The sequence below is a fragment of the Microcebus murinus genome, chromosome 16 (assembly GCF_040939455.1).
Source record: "Microcebus murinus isolate Inina chromosome 16, M.murinus_Inina_mat1.0, whole genome shotgun sequence".
Taxonomy (NCBI): Eukaryota; Metazoa; Chordata; class Mammalia; order Primates; family Cheirogaleidae; genus Microcebus; species Microcebus murinus.
The window spans coordinates 62615855-62630864 of record NC_134119.1 but is presented as its reverse complement, the minus strand read 5'-3'; the positions used below and the strand labels follow the sequence as shown (position 1 = coordinate 62630864).

At 45.7% G+C, this 15010-nt stretch overlaps 1 protein-coding gene and 2 pseudogenes across 1 annotated transcript in view; 2 read left to right on the top strand and 1 right to left on the bottom strand.

Moving 5' to 3' along the window:
* Window positions 1-15010, bottom strand: part of RPS19 (ribosomal protein S19) — a 224150-nt gene that overhangs the window by 54413 nt on the left and 154727 nt on the right. The gene's annotated exons all lie outside the window — the stretch shown is intronic.
* On the top strand, window positions 7300-7432 carry LOC142861430 (uncharacterized; annotated as a pseudogene).
* Window positions 13051-14741, top strand: LOC105868016 (heterogeneous nuclear ribonucleoprotein A1 pseudogene; annotated as a pseudogene).

Below are 15010 nucleotides of genomic sequence, written 5' to 3'. Positions count from 1 at the left end.
GGGAATCCCCGACACTTGTGCGTGAGAGAGTCCTCCAGGCCTGTTGGCAGAAGCGGCAGAACTGTGGGCCAGGATCTGGGTCCTGGTGCTGGTGACTGCGCTCTGACCTTGAACGAGTAGCTTTTCCTCTCCAGGTTGTAGGTGTGCCTTTTGCAAAATGAGATTTGAGGAGATGGACTCAAGCTGTACGGCTTGACTGCTCTGGCTGCGCATTTTCTTTCCTCCTCCTCATTGAAATCTGTATCACCCCTTTGGGGCCAAGAACCCACCCTCAGATGAGGTCAATTTGGCCAATGTCCCTGTGAGAGGAGACCAACTCTCAGGCTTCATGTGGCCCTTTGGCCTTTTAGGCGAGAGTGGAGGGAGTTGATATTTTTGGCCTGGGGGCTCTTTGGTAGCAGGAAGGGGCTGCTCTTTGGTAGCAGGAAGGTAGGTTCTGCCAGATTGTGAAAGTCTCCACCACCGGCTTAAGGAGTCCAGTCTCTCATGAATGGGGAACTAGCAGGGGCTTGAAGCGAGAAGTGACCCAGCCAGGTCTGTGTCCAGGGCACACTCTGGCAGCTGGCTTGTTGGGAGAACTGTGCTGAGGACAGTCCACAAGAGAGACTCAGATCTGAACTGGGAGACCAGAGGGGATGGCGGGCAGGGGGCAGGTGAGAGCCATTGGAGGAAGAGCTGGCTGGCCGTTGTGAGTGACCAGAGAGGAGGCTGAAGATGGTCTGAGCTGTGTCTAGTTTGGGCCTTCGGGTGGATCAGATGTCATTAGCGCTGAGATAAGGATAAGGGTTAGGTTGGTTAGGGACTGAGATGCCAGGCTCAGTTCTGGGTATGTTTAGATAGGACTCCTATAGGCCATCCAGGGGGAACTACGGGGTGAGTCCTGGAAGGAGGCAGGGGCTGGGGGGTGGGGTGGAGGCTGAGGATGGGGGAGCAGCCGGGGGTCTCTGCCTTTGTGGGAACGACCTATTCCCCTCCATCAGGAGGCCCAGGCTGGGTTCTGCTCTTTCTCACCCTTTTCCCTGTTGATCACAGAGATTCTTCAGGGTTTCCCTAGACAGATGTTCTTAGCCTGGGGGGTCACATACTATCAAGTCTTTTGGAAAATGGGGACTGTGAGTTGATGAAGGGGGAGGCGGAAAGGGGAGAACTTAGGAAAGGAAGGACTTTTGGGGAAACAGGGAGCAGGCAGGTCGAACACATACTGTACATTTTAACTTTCATTGTAAACTATAAAAATACAACGTGAATGTGAAGTTCTGCTGAGAACAGGTTCCATGGGTCAGAAGGGGGAGGGTGGGACTCAGAGGGTAAAGGGGGAGAAGTCACTTCAAAGGATAGAGCTCCTAGAATCTCCTTGGAAGGCTCCCTGCAGCTGTGAGAAATGGCTTGGTGTATGCAATCTCTTGGGAACAATGAGCTTTACATGTTCATATGACAATATTAAATACCAATAGCAAACAAACGTTGTGTGCTTACAATTAGTCCATCTAATGCAACCGGTACAACTCATAGTCAACAAATACTGTGTGCTCAGTACATGCCAGGAAGTGTGCTAAACACTGACTAGATTGCCTCATGTGATCTCATGGCAGCACAGGAGGTGGGGACTTTTATTGGCCTCATTTTACAGGTGGGGGGACTGAGGTATGGTCGTTTGCCACACCCTTGCAGCTTGTGCCCTGGAGCCGGTGTAGGAAGGCAGGCTGCCTGGGGACGTCATAGCATGTGCCCTGGACCATTAGTGGTTCAATTAAGTGCAGTTCAGGACGTTCTTCCTTTTTTAAATTTCAAAATATTAAGGGGGAATTCAGGACATTCTATGCTTTCTTTACCCTTAAAAGAAGACATAGATAAAATGCAGCTCAGGTACAGAAAGTGTCGAATCTCAGGTCGGCTCCCAGGTTGACTGACAGCAGGAAGGCTGGGGACGGTGATAGGGTAGGACTTCCCATAGAGCGGTCCTGGGACCATCTGTATAGGACCATCTGTATCAGACTCAGCTGGGATGTTTGTTAAACACTGAGATATATAGGCCTCCCCTCGGGCCAACTGAAAGCAGAATTTCTCACTGACGTTTGAGACCTACTGACTTGACGTTGGACGTCTGGGTTCTGGAAGGGAATGGAATCTTGGCTTCTCTAGTCACCCCAGTGTGGGTCTTGCTCCTCTGTGAGATTAGTAATGTAGTCTTTGCTCTCTTTCTTTCTCTGGGCTCTTGGAGCAGTGGGGAGTGGGGACCAAGCATGGAGGAAACGGTGTGGCCTTTATGCCAGAGGAGACATTTGGAGGCAGTGTCTCTTACATTTGCTTTTCACCCTTCACTGCTTGTCTCTCTTCCCATCCCCCCAGGTATGGATTTCACTTCTCTGCCTGTACCCTGGGGGGCTTCCCAGCTGGGTGGGGACTCTTTGTGGTTTGGTGCTGGGTGGGAGATAGGCACCGGGAGACAGGTGCTCCTCTGGGGTTCCTGCCTTCTGCCCTCAAGGTAGAACTAACTGCTCAGCCTCTGTCTGCTCAAGGACAAGTGTGGGGACCTGCCTGGAGCAGCGGGTGGGGAGCAGTGGAGTTGCAGCCTGGGATGTGAAAGGGGAATCCTGCCACCTGCAGTCTTCATGCGTCCCCATCTTTCCTGAAATGGAGGGTTAGTGTCCTAGGTGGGTAGTACAGGTAAACAGGATGAAATGCTAATCTTTCTCCTTCCACCTCACCCATGAGCACGTTTGGAGGGCTGATCCTGTCATGGTGAGGACATCAGAAAGTTCCACGCAGTTTACTTTTTGGATGCTCACACACTCTGACCTCAGGAAGATCCGGAAGTGAGGGGAGGGCCCTGGCCTGGAGTGAGGAGACCCAGTTCTGTGTCAGTGAAGCTACCAACTTGCTTTGTTACTGCTAGAAAGTCACTCATCCACTCTGGACTGGAGTTTTCTTACCTGTAACTATTGAATTTGAGTGTGATAATCTTTAGTGTTCTCAAGTTCTGATTCTGTGATTAGCAGCGGGAAGGCAGGGGCAGCTGCAGGACGGACCTGAATGCTGCTTTTTCCGCCACACGTGCCCACTTCCCCAAAACAAGCAGTTGTACGTTCAGTTTGTGTCTCTTTATGAACAGCTCTGTGTTTCCATCACTGAAGACGCCCACTGCGGGTGTGGCGAGGAGTCTCTGGAGCTGGGAGCTCCCCCCACCCCAGGCCCCTGGGGAAGGAGGGCCCAGCTGGTGGTCTGGTGGTTTACCTGCCACTGCACGTGTTCGGTAGTGACATGGCTTCCCTTCCTGTTGTCCCACCTCCCACTACAACCTATTCTGAGCATGACATTTAGTTTCTGGAGTAGGCTATGATTGTTTAAATAAATTTCCTGGCTATTTCCTGCCTGTAGTTCTCTGAAAAAAGCAGGAAATTCTTTCCATAGATATCATTCTCTTTGTTTTATATTTTCCCTTCCTACATAGAACCTGACGGAGCCCACAGGGCACAAAGAGACACACGTGCATGTTCTGGCTCCCGCGTTCATAGTATGGTGAAGGGCGGGATGGGCTCACATCTTATGGTTTGATTGAATTTGTCTGGGGAGCTCGGATAACACATGTGAACCGGTGCGATGTCCTAATGTCTTGTATGTCACTGCCACTTAAGGGTTCAGGGTGGGTGCTATGACTGTGTGTGAGTGTATTGCACATGTACATGTGTCTGCGTGTGTGTGCATGTGGGCCTGTGTGTGGGGCCAATGGCAGTTGATGCTGAGAGGAAGTGATTTAGGAGCTGGGTCTGCTCTCTCTCTGTGTCTGCTTGTTGTGCAATGTACTAGTAATTTGTTGTCAGAGGCTGGTAAGATGCTAGAAATTTCCTTAATCTAGGCTGAAACCCACCTTGTTTTATTCTTGGGTGTGCCCAACGTGAGAGGGTGGGGCGGTGGAGGATGAAACACCCAGGTAGTGATGTGGCTGAACAGTCTGAACATTCCGGAACAGTCTGAGGTCAGTTCTCAGAAATTACATGTTGATTATTTAGCCATTGCCACCCTTGGATTTGTGGGTAGAACCCAGACAATTTGGTAGTTTCTGTAACAGAGGTATCGTACTGTTCTGGGAAGATTAGCGGCCCATTGACATGCAGGAAACTGGTCAGATTTGTGGTTTGTTTCTAAGTAATATTTAAGCATTCCAACCTTTAAAAACAATTTGATTTCATGAAAATTTGTCATGTACCTACCAAGAGCCAGGTGCTGAATATTCAGAGATAAATGACGTTTGATCTCTGCCCTCAGGAACTACTAATAGTTTGTCTTTCCTTGAACTGGGATTTCTGGGGCTAATGCCCTCAGTACCCGACCCTTTCTCACTAGGAAACCTCTGGGAGCTTCAGAACCAGACAGGGGGCCCCAGGTGCCACAGTGGAGGAGAGTGGGGCGGGAGTCCAGCCCCTCGCCACTTTCTGACTCTCCCTTTCAGGGGACAGTGACCATGGCAGATAGGACACTGGGCTCCTTAGGAAATGCTGTGACAGGGAATGTGGTGGGGATGGCAACTGTGATTGTCCCTCAGCTCCTCAAGGTATAAAAGCATGGCCTCAAACACACCCATTGGTGGAGACTGAGTGCATGTTCTCTGAGGGACCTGAAATGGGACTTTTGTCTGTTCCTAAGAACATTAGCAGCAGTGAGATGGCATTAGCAGGGAGGTGGCAGGGCAATTTGGGCCCTGCAGAGTTGTCCCTAGGGAGCTACAGTGACTTGCCTCCATTCAGACCAGGGTGTTGGGCAGTAGTTAAGGGGGTGGGGTAGGGAGAAAGATGCACAAGAAATGCTCAGACCAATGGGTGCTGCACTTTCATCTGAGGCTCGTGCACTAATCTCATGTCCCCTCTACCACACAGAGGCACCACAGCTACGCAGCTCCCCTCCACCCCCCATTCTTCTAAGGCTTCGTGATGCCCTTTTGTGACTTCTTTCTGCCTTCAATACTGCCTTTGATATTCATTTTAGCCTGATGTCACTTGTGCAAAATCATTGGGGGTAAAGTGAGTGAGAATTTTCCAGACTCCACATTTTTTTTTTTTTTTTGAGACAGAGTTTTTTGGTCTGTTGCCCTGGGTAGGGTGCAGTGGCGTCACCATAGCTCACTGCAACCTCCAACTACTGGGCTCAAGCGATTCTCCTGCCTCAGCTTTCTGAGTAGTTTGGACTACAGGTGTGTGCCACGACACCTGGCTAATTTTTTATTTTTAGTAGAGATGGGTCTCACTCTTGCTCAGGATAGTCTTAAATCAGACTCTACATTCTTTTTTTTTTTTTTTTTTTTTTTTTTTTTTGAGACAGAGTCTCACTTTGTTGCCCAGGCTAGAGTGAGTGCCATGGCGTCAGCCTGGCTCACAGCAACCTCAATCTCTGGGGCTCAGCGATCCTACTGCCTCAGCTTCCCGAGTAGCTGGGACTACAGGCATGTGCCACCATGCCCGGCTAATTTTTTGTATATATATTTTTAGTTGGTCAATTAATTTATTTCTATTTTTGGTAGAGACGGGGTCTCGCTCAGGCTGGTTTCGAACTCCTGACCTTGAGCAATCCGCCCGCCTTGGCCTCCCAAAGTGCTAGGATTACAGGCGTGAGCCACAATGCCCGGCCTCAGACTCTACATTCTTAACGGCAGCTCTGGGCCTTACACATTTCCAGTTCTCCAAGATAACCCTGGGAACTTAATTCTAACCTGGGTCCTACTGTAGCTCTTTGACCAGCCCAGCTGCTCCCTAAGTACAGTTCAGCCTGAGACAGGGAGAGTAAGATGGAGAGAAAGAGGGAGGGTGGAGGAGGGAGGGATGGAGGGAGGAAGAGAGGGAGAGGGGCTTCAGGCCCTATGTGTTCAGCGCCTTTGGACTCAGACTGAATGGACCTGGATTTGAATCCACACTTAGCTGTGTGACCTTGGGCAATTGACTTAAGCTCTCTAAGACTCAGCTGTTAGTCTGTAGGATGGACATGAGACCCACGTATTGTTGTAACAGCCAATGTATTGAGCACTTCACACATCAACACAGTTAATCCTCATACATCTTTAGGGATTGGGCACTATTACAGTTGTCATTTTTCACATGAGGAAATTGAGGCACAGAGAAGTGAAGCAGCATGTCCCCATTAACGGAAGTCTTAAGTGGTGGAGCTGGGATTCTGAACATGGACAGTTCGACCTCAGTCAGGTGTCCTTAACTGCTGCACTAGACTGTGGAGTCCACAGAATGTTAACAAGGATTAACGGAGAAAAAAACATTTAAAGCAGCAGGTGTGGTGCTCGGCAAACAGTAGGCACTGTTGCCACCAGCGTAGAGCAGCCCACTTTCTGAGACGTGCGTCCACCTGGGCATGTGGGGATGTGGCCCTGGGTCAGCGTAAGTCAGGACAGAGACAAGTCCTCCTGCTGACCTGTGGTTTGCAGGGTGTCAGGGCTTCTTCCAGCATGGCTCTGTTCAACAGGGTTTATTGGCAAAAGTCTTGTCCCGGCAACCCCAAAGTTGCCTGACAAGCCCTGAAAGGTAAACACAGGAGCTGAAACTGGGTGGCCACAGGGAGGGGCTCCTTCCCAGAGAAGCAGTTGCTCAAGAATCACTTTTCTGACTCTGCTTCAGATGACTCTGGCTTTTCATTTCTTGATGTCTCATCCATTTATTTGCTCAGGGTTCTCAGATAAGCACCTGTGGAACAGAGTGGGGCTACTGCCTAAACTGGCACAGGGTGAAGGGTCAATGCCAGAAAGCCAAGGAGACCTTGCAGTAACCCAGGGAAACCCAAATGTTCATTTCAGAGGAAGGGAGCATCAGGTTTGCTCTGTTCTCTTGTCATGTGTACCTTGGCCCTCTGCCAGGCCCTGGGAGTGGCTCGATAGGTCTGTGAGCAGTTCCGGCACACCTGCCCCTTGCAAGGCACCAGCTGGGCCAGAGGCAGCATGGTGTATGGCTCTAGGTGTATTGGAGGCTGAGGGACCTGGATTCTGTCATGGCTCTGCCACTTTTTACTTGTGTGACCTCCATGGTTTATTCATCTTTTCTGAGCTTCCGTTTTCTCATTTGTGAGAAAGCTGTGAGGATCAAATGAAATAACATACGCACAGCCCCTATAATAGCAACTTACATACTGGAGGTGCTCAGTAAACATCCACAATCATGGTTAGGTCCAGCTGGGGGCTGTGGAGAAATATAAATACAAGCCCTTGCCTTTAAGTAGGTTAAAGTCTAGGTGGGGTGAGAGGTAAAAAGATTGATAAACATGCAAATCATGATGTCTGGAAATGCATATAACATAACACTGGCCGGTTTTGCACAGTGGCAGTGTTGTAGCCAGTGATATTTATCCAAGGTGCAACTGTTGCTAATTGAAAAATTTCCCTCTAACACCAGCCATCAAGTGTCATGGACAGTGAGGGCTTTGGGAGTTTGGAGGCAGGAGAGCTGCCCTATGGGCTGAGCTCATCAGGGAAGGCTTTCTGAACAAGGGAAGGTGCAAACATGCAAAGGGTGGAGAGGAAGGTATAGGGCACTCCAGGAAAACATCAGAATGAAGCCAAGTAGTATAAGTGCAGGAGATAGAGAAGAAAACATTTGGATTGGGGTTTACCTAGAGAGCACTGTAATTTTGAGACTCTGGATTTCTTCCATTGCCCTTTTTTCTCTTTTTTGACTTCACTGGAATATATGCTTTAGCCTGACCTTTGTCTGGGATGGTTCTACCCTTCAGGGTATTGTAATGGTTTTTACCAAGGGTCACATTTGGGACTGGCTCCAACAGCAGGTTCCGTCTTCCTGAGGTCTTCCTAAGGTCCACCCTTGCCAAAGGAAGGGTTTTGCAAGGGGTTGCAGGGGAGACTAGAGATGAGGTTCAATAGGTAGGTCAAGGCCAGGTTGTGAAGGGCTTTGAATGCCATGCTAAGGAGTTGGGAATTTATATGAAGGCTTTTGAGGAGAGGAATGACATTAATATTATGATTCTGATTTGGTTGCGTATTCTTTTAACTTCTCTTGGCCTTAGGTCCCTTATTTATAAAGTAAAGAGTTTGGACCATGTGATTGTAGGGGAGTTTCTTTAGCAAAGGAGTCTATGATTCTTATGATACAAGAAGATTATTTCATTGATAAAATACAGAGTTCGTTTGAAGGGGAGAACTGTAGGTGGAGGTATTATTTAGGAAGTCAGTGCAGTATCAGGCATGATGCCTCTTATTGCCGCTTGTAAGAGACTTCACATGTAGGTGAGGAAGACCTTTATTGTATGTTGTAGGCGCTTAGACATTACAACTCTATAACAGTTTGAGTCCTGTAAGATACCCCCTCAGGAGACATCCACCCTTGGGGCACCTGGAGAAGTGGGGAAATTGGTAAACTGTTCCAGGAAAGGAGTGATTATTTGGTGGGCTTTGTGTTTATATCATTCCTGTTCTGCAGTAGGCTTTTTTTCTTTGCCTGTTTTTATTAAGATCATACTATGTATATAGCCTTGTATACTTATTTTTTCACGAGTTATGGGTATTTTCTTACATTATTAAAATTATATCAAACATTTAAAAAATGACTATCACATTATATTAATGGTTGATTCATAACTTATTTAATAATCTCGCAATTTGTTGGACATCTGGATTGTTTCTGTTTTTTCACCCTTATAAATATTGCTATGATAAACATTCTTTTGCATTGTTTGTTTTTCATTTCTACTTATTTCCGTGGGCTGTATTTCTGAAAGTGAATAGATCATTTGGTTAATGGAGTTACTTGGGCTTTTGATAAATATTGCCAAATTCCTTTCCCAAACTTAGTTGTTATTATCTCTACTTCCCCTGGCACTATAGGAGATGGGTAAGGGACTTTGAAATAAGAAAAGAAGCTGTTTTGTTTTGGCAAGGGTGGACCTTAGGAAGACCTCAGGAAGACGGAGCCTGCTGTTGGAGCCAGCCCCAGATGTGACCCTTGGTGAAAACTATTACAATACCCTGAAGGGTAGAACCATCCCAGACAAAGGTCAGGCTAAAACATTTATTCCAGGAAAGTCAAAAAAGACAGAGAAAAGGTAAGTTTCAGGCAGCGGAAGAAATCCAGGATCTCAAAATGAGAGTGCTATCTACGTAGGGCCAAGGCCGCTGCTGTAGATCAAGCTGAAGTTCGGCAGGGAAGGTGGAGAGCGCAAAGAGAAAGGCTCTCCTCCCTCAGTGATGAGGCTGGGGGTGGAGGGCCTAGTTAGTGGGAATGAAAAGTAAGTCAGTCCACACCTGTCTGTTATTGCAGGTGAGTGGCCTGAGGACCAGGATCCGTTGTCCAAGGAAGTTCAGACCTAGGCACATGGTATCCTGCAAGAATTCTCTGGTTAGGCTTCAGTTATTGTTGTTTGAAAATTTCTGTCTTTTAAAAAAATTCTTTTGCATTTTTTCTTTTCTTGTTCTTTTTGTTAGTTCCTACTGAAAAATTACTGCCATCTTGGCTGAACTAAGTAGAAGAGGTTTGTTCTTACCTAGGCCAGCATAAATAGAGTAGTTGGAAGAGCAAGTCTAGAAACCAGGTGGTGGTGGTGGGTGTGGCCATCTCGTAGCCCTTTTTGTTTGTTTGTTTGAGACAGAGTCTCACTGTGTTGCCTGGGCTAGAGTGCCATGGCATTAACCTAGCTCGCAGCAACCTCAAACTCCTGAGCTTGAGTGATCCTACTGCCTCAGCCTCCCAAGTAGCTGGGACTATAGGCATGTGCCACCATGCCGGCTAATTTTTCTATATATATTTTTAGTTGTCCAGCTAATTTCTTTCTATTTTTAGTAGAGATGGAGTCTTGCTCTTGCTCAGGCTGGTCTTGAACTCCTGAGCTCAAATAATCCACCTGCCTTGGCCTTCCAGAGTGCTAGGGTTACAGACGGGAGCCACCATGCCCGGCCTTCATAGCTCTTTTAGTAACTTTAATAGTACCTATTGCATTGTCTTTGTGCCTTGTTCTCTAGGTACAGATCTAATTTCCCATACTCCTCTGAAAGCAACTTAAAGATAGAAACTGTGTCTTCACTCTTGATTTTTCTGGCAAGATACGCATTATGGCACCCAATAAATTGATTAAATTTAATACTTCTCCATGCGTCTTGCACACGAATTTCAGTAAATGCTTGATACTATTCATTCATTCAGTCAATCCCTTAATAAACATTTAATTTCCTGAATGCCTACTAGATACTAAGCTCTGTGTTAGGGTCGGGTATATTAATGGGAGTAAAAACACAGTGGCCCTTAAGCAGCTAATGGTTTTATGAGCTCCTTTTCTTTACCCTGAAGGAGCTTCTTGAGGGCAGGAGCAGTGTTATGTGGCACCGTGGTGTCAGAATCCTGAGATGGGCCCTAATCCCTGGAGCTGTGACTGTGATGCGATGTTACAGCCGTGGTTTTGTAACCTTGTGTGGTAATGGGATTTTGAAGATGTCATTAAGGTTACAAATAAGTTGATTTTGAGTTAATCAAAAGAGAGGTGACCTGAGTGGACCGAATCTCATCACATGAGCCTTTTAACAGTGAAAGCAGAGAGTTTTCTCAGGCTGCTCTCAGAAGAGAAAATCAGAGATAGAAGCATGGCAGGGATTCCACTGGAGGGAGGCATCCCTTGCTGAGAAAGAGGGGTCGTGGGCGAGGACCTGAGAAGGTCCTCTAGGAGCTGAGAGCGACTGGCCGGCAGGACAATGGGGACCTCAACCTATGACTGCAAGGAATGAACTCTGCAAACTAACGAGTGAGTGTTGTTTTAAGCTGCTAAATTTGTGTTAGCTTATTATGCAGCAATGGAAAATGAATACAGCTGCTTTGTACCTGAAGATTGAATTAGCAGCTCCTTTCCTTATTTTATCTTTAATTAAAATACATTGAAATGTATAACAGATCTTAAATGTACAATTTGATTTTTGGTAAATGTGTACCAAAAATGTCATCACCGCCTGAATTGAGATATAGAATATTTCCATCAGCTCCAAAGCCCCCTTCCTTGAGCACCTTTGCAGTGAATCCCACCCTGTAGAGTGAATTCTTAATACCATTAATTAGAATTGCCAATTCTTGAGCTTCATTTAAGTGGTCTTATATAGCACGTGCTCCTTTGTGTATGGCTTCTTTTGCACAGCATGATGTTTTCGAGATTTATCCATTTTGTTTTATCAACAGTTTGTGCCCTTTTATTGCTGATTAGTATTCTATTGTACTAATATTGTCCACAGTTTTTTTAATCCATTCATCCGCTGATAGACATTTGGGTTATTTCCGCTTTTTTGACTATTATGAATACTGCTATGAGCACTCATGTACAACTTTGTGTGGATATATGTTTTCATTTCTCTTGGGTAAATATCTAGGAGTGGGATTGTTGGGTTGTATAAATATATATTTAACTGTATAAGAAACTGTCAAACTGTTTTCCAGAGTGGTTGTGTCATTTTATATTTCCACCAGCAACATAGGAGAGTACCAGTCGCTCCCCATCCTCACCACACTTGGTATTGTCAGTCTGCTAAAGTTCAGCCATTTGCCAACAGTTTCTTGTTGAGTACCTCTCTGTGCCCTGCAGAAAGATTATTCATTTCATATTCATCATGTAGAATGTTCTTCCAACTCTTCTTCATCATTTCTATCCTACCTATGCTTTGGATCACTGTTTCCTAACATGGAATATATGCGAGAATCGCTTGGGAGTTTTTCAAAATATACAAGCCCAGGTCTCACTCTGGGCACACTGCATCAGCTTCCCAGGGCTGGTATATTGGCTTATGTTTGTTGAAAAAGTTCCCTGGGTAATTCTGATGTATATTCCTAGCTAAAAAACATTGATTCAGGCCCAAGTCCTACCTATTATAGCAAGGGTTCTCCATCCTAGCTACATGTTAGTAGCATTTGGGAAAGCTTAAAAATTACTAATGACATTTTGCAAAGAAGATGGACATTGAAAAAAAAAAAAAAGAAAAAGAAAAAATAAAAAAAAAATTACTAATGACAGGGTCTCACTGCAGACCAATTAAATTGGAATTTGTGGGTGGGGCCTGAGCATCATTGTTCTTTAAAAAAAATTCCCAGTGATTTCAGTATGTTGCCATATTTCCCTTTAGATTTCTCTAACTTCTTGTGGCATTTATCTCTTTCTATTTTTGTATTATAATTATTTTTCATGCTTTATCTTTTATTTTAGAGTACGTTCCTTGGGGTAGGGACCTTGCCTTCCTCATTTTTGTATCTGTCATGAACACATGAATTAGTTATTAGAAAAAGATTCTCAACCTCAGGTAGGTTGTGTCCTGAGTCTCAGTCTTTGTCCTCTGTGAGGTCAGAGATTGCTTGTGATGAAGGGTGTGAGCAACTTCCCAGTGCAGATAGTGTAGGGGAGATCCCCCTGTTTGGAATGTTTTTAGGTATAGCATTGGGACTAAGAATTATATATGTGTATGGCATGGAGGGGCAGGGCAGATTTGTGTAGAGAGACAAATCTGATTGGAATTGGGGGTGGAGTTGGGCATGGTGGCTCATGCCTGTAGTCCCATCTACTCAGGAGGCTGAGGCAGGAGGCTCACTTAAGCCTGAGAGTTTCAGGTTGCAGTGAGCTATGATGATGCCAATTCTCTCTAGTCCAGGCAGCAGACAAAAAAAAAAAAAAAATTTAAGATGGAGGATTATATTAAGTACCAGTAGTAAAGAAGTAAGAAGGATTAGTAAAGAGAAGAAATCTGAACCTATCGAATAGGCCAGAGTGGGCCACTATGGATTCTTGAGTAGGAGAGTGAACTAGTTCTCAGGAAGGTAGTGAGGCAGTGGTATGCAAGGAGGATTCAGGGAGACTGGAGACAGGAAGTCATGCAGTGCTGGGAGCAGTTGTTGGGTTAGTTAGGTTTATGGAAGTGGAGAGAACGACGACGTAAGTGGGAGATGTTACAAAAGGATTGGGAAGCTCTGATGATGTGTTGAATGTGGGGAACAAATGAGTGGGGGCTGGGGAAACTGTGGCAGTATCACTGGGGGAAGTGAGTGAGCTGTGGGGCAGGGCTCGTTTAAATGAGGGATTTCAGCTTTCTGTCTGTGGACGCTGCCGAGGAAGCATTGTTGAAGTCTCTCTTCCCACTGCCGTCATGTCTAAGTCAGAGTCTCCTAAAGAACCCGAACAGCTACGGAAGCTATTCATCGGAGGGTTGAGCTTTGAAACAACCGATGAGAGTCTGAGGAGCCATTTTGAGCAATGGGGACGCTCACGGACTGTGTGGTAATGAGAGATCCAAACACCAAGCGCTCCAGGGGCTTTGGGTTTGTCACGTACACCACTGTGGAGGAGGTGGATGCAGCAATGAATGCACAGCCACACAAGGTGGATGGAAGAGTTGTGGAACCAAAGAGAGCTGTCTCCAGAGAAGATTCTCAAAGACCAGGTGCCCACTTAACTGTGAAAAAGATCTTTGTTGGTGGCATTAAAGAAGACACTGAAGAACATCACCTAAGATACTATTTTGAACAGTATGGGAAAATTGAAGTGATTGAAATCATGACTGACAGAGGCAGTGGCAAGAAGAGGGGCTTTGCTTTTGTAACCTTTGATGACCATGATTCTGTGGATAAGACTGTCATTCAGAAATACCATACTGTGAGTGGCCACAACTGTGAAGTAAGGAAAGCCCTGTGGAAGCAAGAGATGGCTAGGGCTTCATCCAGCCAAAGTCGTGGAGGTGGTTTTGGTGGGAATGACAACTTTGGCCGTGGAGGAACCTTCAGTGGTGGTGGTGGTGGATATGGGGGCAGTGGGGATGGGTACAATGGATTTGGTAATGATGGAAGCAATTTTGGAGGTGGTGGAAGCTACAATGATTTTGGCAATGACAACAATCAGTTATGACAACAATCAGTCTTCAAATTTTGGACCCATGAAGAGAGGAAATTTTGGAGGCAGAAGCTCTGGCCCCTATGGTGGTGGAGGCCAATACTTTGCCAAACCACAAAACCAAGGTGGCTATGGTGGTTCCAGTAGCAGCAGTAGCTATGGCAGTGGCAGAAGGTTTTAATTATTCCCAGGAAACAAAGCTTAGCAGGAGAGGAGAGCCAGAGAAGTGACAGGGAAACTACAGGTTACAACAGATTTGTGAACTCAGCCAAGCACAGTGGTGGCAGGGCCTAGCTGCTACAAAGAAGACATGTTTTAGACAATACTCATGTGTATGGGCAAAAAACTTGAGGACTGTATTTGTGACTAATTGTATAACAAGTTATTTTAGTTTCTGTTCTGTGGAAAGTGTAAAGCATTCCAACAAAGGGTTTTAATGTAGATTTTTTTATTTTTTTTGCACCCATGCTGTTGATTGCTAAATGTAATAGTCTGATCATGACGCTGAATAAATGTGTCTTTTTTTTTTTTTTAATGTGCTGTGTAAAGTTAGTCTACTCTGAAGCCATTTTGGGAAACTTCCCCAAAAGTGTGAAGATAGTATTCCTTCAGGGTGATGCCAGGTTCTATTTGAAATTCATTTACAACCTGCTTGGGTGGAGAAGCCATTGTCTTCAGAAACCTTGGTGTAGTTGAACTGATGGTTACTGTTGTGACCTGAAGTTCACCATTAAAAGGGGTCATGCAAGGAAAAATCATGGAATTATTGGTTATAAAGATGATTGTTGGCATATCCTATGCAATATATCTAAATTGAATAATGGTACCAGATAAAAATTATAGATGGGAATGAAGCTTGTGTATCAACCATTATCATGTGTAATCAATAAACAATTTAATTCTCTTGAATGAAATGACAACTGTAAAGAAAAAATAAATGAGGGATTTCAGACTGCGCTTGGATGCGGGTGGGGTGTCATGAGCGCTGGGAAGTAGTAGGGGTTAGAGATGTAAATGTAGGAGCCTCTGCAGAGAGGTCACTGAAGCTGAGGAAGGAGGGGGACAAGGAGGGCCTGAGTACTTAATTTGGCATTGGGGTGCAATACATAGATGGGGGAACGCCCAAGAAGAACAAAGCTGTCTGTGGTCTTAGATGTTGTCAAAG